Source organism: Myotis yumanensis, unplaced genomic scaffold, assembly GCF_028538775.1.
Source record: "Myotis yumanensis isolate MYYU_CA2020_CCGP unplaced genomic scaffold, mMyoYum1.0.hap1 SCAF_24, whole genome shotgun sequence".
Taxonomy (NCBI): domain Eukaryota; kingdom Metazoa; phylum Chordata; class Mammalia; order Chiroptera; family Vespertilionidae; genus Myotis; species Myotis yumanensis.
Window position 1 is genome coordinate 3,295,973 of NW_027223775.1, and position 7,051 is coordinate 3,303,023.

The following is a 7,051-nucleotide window of genomic DNA, read 5'->3' on the forward strand; positions in this document are numbered from 1 at the left end:
ATGGGCCTTTGTCTTCCTTATTGAGTTTTGAAAGGTTATATATTTCTAGGAATATGTCCATTTCCTCTAGGTTTTCTAGATTGTTGGAATAGAGTAGTTCATAGTATTTTTTAACAATCCTTTGTATTTCTGTGGGGTCTGTTGTTATTTTGCCTTTTTCATTTCTGATTTTATTTATTTGAGTCCTCTCTCTCTGCTTCTTGGTGAGCCTGGACAGAAGTTCATCAATCTTGTTTATCCTTTCAAATATCTAGTTTTTGGTTTCATTGATATTTTGGATTTTTTTGTCTCTATGTCATTTATTTCTGCTCCAATCATTATTATCTACTTCCTTCTGCTCATTCTGTGCTTTCCTCTTTTCTCTCCTTCTATTTCTTTAAGTTGTAGAGTCAGATGATTTATTACCATTTTTTCTTGTTTTTTGAGATAGGCCTGTTGAACTATAAACTTCCCTCTCAGGGCTGCTTTCACTCTGTCCTATAGATTTTGGATTGTTATGTTTTCATTGTCATTCATTTCCAGGAAGTTTTTAATTTCTTCTTTGATCTCTTTGGTAACCCAATCACTGTTTAATTGCATGCTATTCAGCTTCCAAGTGTTTGAATTTTTTTATTATTTTATTATCATTTATTTCATTTTTTAATTTTTATTGATTAATGTATTACAAATGTGTCTTTATCCCCCCATTGTCCCCTTATCCCCCCAGTCTTGCCCTCAGCCTCACCCCCTGTTGTTTGCATCCATCACTTATGTTTATATGCATGTATACAAGTCTTTTGATTGATCTCTCTATATTACCCCCACCTTCCCCTACCTTCCCTCTGAGGTTTGAGCATCTGATCGATGCTTCTCTGTCTCTAGATCTGTTTTTTGGTAATCAGTTTATGTTGTTCATTATAATCAACAAATCATGTGATATTTACCTTTCTCTGCCTGACTTATTTCACTTAGCATAATGCTCTCCAGCTACATCTATGCTGTTGTAAATGGTAGGAGTTTCTTCCTTTATACGTTGGCATAGTATTCCATTGCATAGATGTGCCAAAGCTTTTTAATCCACTCATCTGCTGATGGGCACTTAGGCTGTTTCCAAATCTTAGCTATTGTAAATTGGTGTTTCTGGTTTCCTAGGATATATTCCTAGAAGTGGGATCACTGGGTCAAATGGGAGTTCCATTTTTAGTTTTTTGAGGAAAATCCATACTGTTCTCCACAGTGGCTGCACCAGTCTGCATTCCCACCAGGAGAGCATGAGTGTTCCTTTTTCTCCACATCCTCTCCAGCACTTGTCACTTGTTGATTTGTTGTTGATAGCCATTCTGACAGGTGTGAGATGGTAGCTCATAATCATTTTTATTTGCATCTCTTGGATGATTAGTGACTTCGAGCATGTTTTTATATGTCTCTTGGCCTTCTTATGTCTTTGGAAAATTATCTATTTAGGTCTATTGCCCATTTTTTGATTGGGTTGTTTGTCTTTTTTGTTAAGTTGCATGAGTTCCCTGTAAATGTTGGAGATTAAACCCTTATCGGAGATATCATTGGCAAATATGTTCTCCCTTGCAGGGGATTTCTTGTTTCGTTGATAATTTCTTTTGCTGTGCAGAAGCTTTTTATTTTGATGTAGTCCCATTTGTTTATTTTCCCTTTAGTTTCCAATGCCCTGGGAGCTATGTCGGTGAAGATATTGCTTCAGCATATATCTGAGATTTTGCTGCCTGTGGATTTCTCTAATATTTTTATGGTTTCCCATATTACATTTAAGTCCTTTATCCATTTTGAGTTTATTTTTGTGAATGGTGTAAGTTGGTGGTCTAGTTTCATTTTTTTTGCATGTGTCTGATCAAATTATCCAGCACCATTTATTGAAGAGACTGTCTTGACTCCATTGTATGTTGTTGCGGAAAATTAATAGAGCATAGTGGTTTGGGTCAATTTCTGGGTTCTCTATTCTACTCCATTGTTCTATATGTCTGTTCTATACCAGTACCAGACAGTTTTGAAAACAATGGCTTTGTAATAAAGCTTGATATCTGGTATTGAGATCCCACCTACTTTGTTCTTCTTTCTCAAGATTGCTGCAGCTATTTGAATTTTTTCTTATCCCAGATGAATTTTTGGAGAGTTCATTCTAGATCTGTGATATATGCCATTAGTATTTCAATGGGGAGTACATTGAATCTATTTATTGCTTTGGGTAGTATGGACATTTTAATGATGTTGATTCTACCAATCCAAGAACATGGCATGTTCTTCCATTTGTTTATGTCTTCCTCTATCTCTTTTTTCAATGTCCTGTAGTTTTCTGAGTAGAGGTCTTTTACCTCTTTAGTTTATTCCTAGGTATCTTAATTTTTTTATGCAATGTTAAATGGGATTGTTTTTGTAATTTCTCTTTCTGTAAGTTCACTACTGGTGTATAAAAATGCCATAGATTTCTTGGCATTAATTTTGTATCCTGATACATTGCCGAATTCATTTATTAAGTCTAATAATTTCTTGATGGAGTCTTTAGGGTTTTCTATGTACAATATCATGTCATCTGAGAATAATGACAATTTCACTTCTTCTTTTCCACTTTGGATGCTTTTATTTTTTCTTCTTGTCTGATTGCTGTGACTAGTACTTCTACTATGTTGAACAGGAGTGGTGAAAGCGGGCATCCCTGTCTTGTTCCTGTTCTTAAGGGAAGTGGTTTTACTTTTTACCCATTAAGTATGATGTTGGCTGTAGGTTTGTCATATAAGTCTTTTATCATATTGAGGTATGATCCTTCTATTTCCACTCAGCTGAGAGTTTTTATCAGAAAAGGGTGTTGGAGTTTGTCAAATGCCTTTTCTGCATCAATCGATATGATTATATGATTTTTGTCTCTCAATTTGTTTATATGATGTATCACTTTTATTGATTTGCGGATATGCGAATGCTGTTTCATTTTGTGTTGTCCCAAGGCTCCCTCAGGCTCTCCTCTTGCTTTTTAATTTTTCTTTCCAGTTGCTGCTGTGTTTGTGTGTTTTTTCCTAACTTATCTACTAATTCACTGTTGCTATCCTCAGTCTCTTGTAGTCTACAGTTTAAGCCTTGCATTGTGTTCTTTATTGCAGCTATGTCGTTCTTCATCTCCTCTTGGTTCCTTTTCATGTTGGTGACATTCTCATTCAGCTCCTTATAATTCTCATTGATTTGTGTGTATTTATCATCCAGCCATTTAAGCATCCTTATAACTATTACTCTGAATTCTTTCTCTGATATGTTGCTAGCCTCACTTTCATTTAACTCCCTTTGATGAATCTTTTTTTTCCTTTCCTTTGTGGATTGCTTTTTTGTCTTCCCATGTTTTGCTGTAACGTTTTAATTGTAGACCTGATTGCTTTGCTACAATACTTCTTTTGGGGATGGTGCTACTGGTGTGATCTCTCAGGTCTCCTGGGCTTGGTAATCCAGTGTAGCTCCCTATTTGAGCTATTTGGGTTCTTTTGATGTAGTCCTGTGAGCTGGAAAAGCACAACTGCGGTTCTAGAAGCTAGCAGCCATGGAGGGGGGTGTCCCAATTTTTGCTGTCTTGCGCCCTTGGTTGAAATCGCGTGTGCCCAGTGGGGACTCACAGTGGCACCCAGGAACCATCTGTTGGGGTGATGGGGCTCAGGAGGCCTGCGCTCTCAAAAGGCATGACTGTGGTGTCCAGAGTTCTGTAGTTGTGGGGTGGGCAGACTCAGCTTTTGCTGCTGTCCCCATGGTTGGATACACATGCCCCCAGTGGCAGCTCACAGGGGCACCCATGGTACATTTTCCAGCAGGATGTACTAATGCACTCTGAAGGGCCCTGACACTGAAGCCACGGGATTGTGGTGTCTGTGGGCAGGTATCCCAGAAGAGGGAATTCAGCGTTTCTATAGCCCAGGAGTGCATCCCTGTTTGAATAAGTGTGCACCCAGCGGGGGCTTACAAGGCGCCCAAGGGCTGCATTTGGAGTGGTGGGCTTGGGAGGCTTGCACACTGGAAAAGCGTGCAACTGTAGTGTCCAGAGTTCTGCAGCTGTGGGGTTGGGAAGACTCAGTTGTTGCTGCTGTGCCTGTGGTGGATAAGCACGCGCTTCCAGTGGTGGTTCACAGGGGCACCGGTGGTGCATTTTCCAGTGTGGCACACTGACACACTCTGAAGGGCCCTGACACTGAAGCCACATAATTGAGGTGTCTGTGGGCAGGTATCCAGGATGAGTGAATTCAGAATTTCTACTGCCGGGAAGAGTGCATCCCTGTTTGTCCAAGATCACACCCAGTGGGGGCTCACAATGATTCCCATGAGTGCCCTCTGGATAGACGGGCTCTGCTCATTGTAAATGCATGACTATGGCAGTATATTTGCTGGTGAAGAACTCTGATGCACTCTGAGGGGCCCTGGCACTGAAGTTGCGCGGCTGGGTTGTCTGTGAGCAGTTATTCAGGAAGATGAAATTCAGAATTTCTACTGCGAGTCAGCGTGCCCTGTCTGTACAAAATCACACCCAGCAGGGGCTCACAGTGGCACCCAAGAGCTGCCTATGGGATGGTGTGCCCTGGATGCCTGTGAGCTGGGAATGCACGAATTTGTTGTCCAGAGTTCTGCCACTGGGGAATGGGGACGTTGCACTTACTGCTGCAGGAGCAGTGCACCTTTGGAGGTGGAGGTCCCAGGGTCCACAGGTCTGTGGGTAGGGTAGTAGGATTTTGGCTGGAGTTGCTGCTGGTAAATGGGCAGTGTCCAAGGCCTGTCTTAGTGGTGGCACTCATGAATTCCTAGAAGAGGCTGCTCTCCCCTTCTAGATGGCGTGAGCTCCGTGCCCAAGTCTTGCAATCCACAGTCTGGGCAGTGCCCGCAGCAGTGGTAGTCTCTCCCTGTCCAAGCGAGCCTGGTTTGCCAGCCCCTGCTGCTCCTGACAAATTTAACTGTCCCTCACTCACTCACACACACACCACACACACATCCATACACTCTCCTTTCATCCCCTCACTCACTTCCTCTCCCTCACCTCTATCCTGCCAGCCACCAGCTTTTTCTCCTCTATTGTCATTTATTTCTAATATTATGCCATTGTTGTCTGAGAAGATGCTTGATATGATTTCAACCTTCTTGAATTTAGATAGACTTTGCCTGTGACTCAATATGTGGTCTATCTTTGAAAATGCCCCATGTGCACTTAAGGAGAACATATTTTCCGTGGCTTTGGGTGAAACATTCTGAAGATGTCAATTAAGTCAATTTGATCTAGTGAGTCATTTAGGATTGTTGTTTCTTTGCTGATTTTTTGTTTAGAGGATTTGTCCAGTGATGTCAGTAGGGTATTGAAGTCCCCTACTATGATTGTATTGTTGTTGATCTTCCCTTGACATCTTCAAGGAGTTTTATGTAATTGAGTGCTCCTGAATTGGGTGTATATATATTTACCAGAGTTATATACTCTTGTACTATCGATCTCTTCAATGTTATGAAGTGGCCTTCTTTATAACTTGTATGGCCTCCACTTTGAGGTCTATTTTGTCAGATAAGTATTGCTATCCCAGCTTTATAGGATAATGAACTCTCAGAAAGGGAAACTAAACAAACAACCCCATTTACCATTGCAACAAAAAAGTTAAGATACTTGGGAATAAACTTTACCAAGGAGGGAAAATGCCTGTACTCAGAAATCTACAGCATGTTAAAAAAAGAGATGGGGGGAGGAGACATATCTACTACTATTTGTAATACTTTAAACAATAAAATATTAAAATTAAAAAGATATAGAGGATGATATACATGAGTGGAATAATATATCATTTTTATAGATTGGTAGAATCAACACCATTAAAATGGCCAAACTACCCAAACCAATCTATAGATTCAATGCAATTCCTATAAAAATACCAATGGCTTATTTTGTGTTCCTACAACAAACATTCCAAAAATATTCCAAAAATATATATGGAATCAAAAAGATCCCAAATAACTGCAGCATTCTTGAGAAAGAAAAACCAAGTTGGAGGGATCACAATATCAAGTTATTGTACAAAGCCACTGTACTCAAAACATCCTGGTACTGGCACAAGAATAGGCAGATAGACCAATGGAAAAGAACAGAAAACCCAGAAATAGACCCAAATCATTATGCTTAATTAATACTTGACAAAGGAGGCAAGAGCATACAATGGAATCAAGACAGTCTCTTCAATAAATGGTATTGGGAAAATTGGACAGACACATAAAATAAAATGAAACTAGACCACTAACTTACTCTATATATGAAAATATACTCACAATGGATAAAAGTCTTAAATGTAAATGTGAAACCTCAAAAATCCTAAAAGATTGGCAGCAAAATCTCTGACATCTCTGGTAGCAATATGTTTATGGATATATTTAATAAGACAAGGGAAACTAAGAAGAAAATAAACAAATGAGACTACATCAAAATAAAGAGCTTCTGCACCGCCAAAGAAATCATCAACAAAATAACATGTGAGCCCACCGCATGCAAGAACATATTTGCTAATGATACATCCAATAAGTGATTAACCTCACAAATTTATAGGGAACTCATACAACTTGACAAAAGAAAGCTAAACAATCCAATTCAAAAATGGGCAAAGAACCTAAATAGATACTTCTCCCAAGTAGATATTCAGAAGGTCAAAAGGCATATGAAAAAATGTTCAAAGTCACTAATCATCTTCAAGGTACAAATCAAAATGTCAATAAGGTATGACCTCACACCTGTCAGAATGGCTATTATCAACAAAGGACAAGTGTTGGTGACTATGTGAAAAAAAAGAGAACCCTCATACACTGCTGGTGGTAATGCAAATTGTTGCAGCCTCTGCAGAAAACATTTTGGAGTTTCCTCAAAAATTTAAAAATGGAACTCCCATTTGACCTAGTGATTCCACTTCTAGAAATATATCCCAAGAAATCAGAAACACTCATCAGAAATAATATATGCACCCCTGTATTCATAGCAGAGCGATTTACAATAGCTATAATTTGGAAACAGCCTAAGTGTCCATCAGCAGCCTAACTGCCCATCAGCAGATGAATG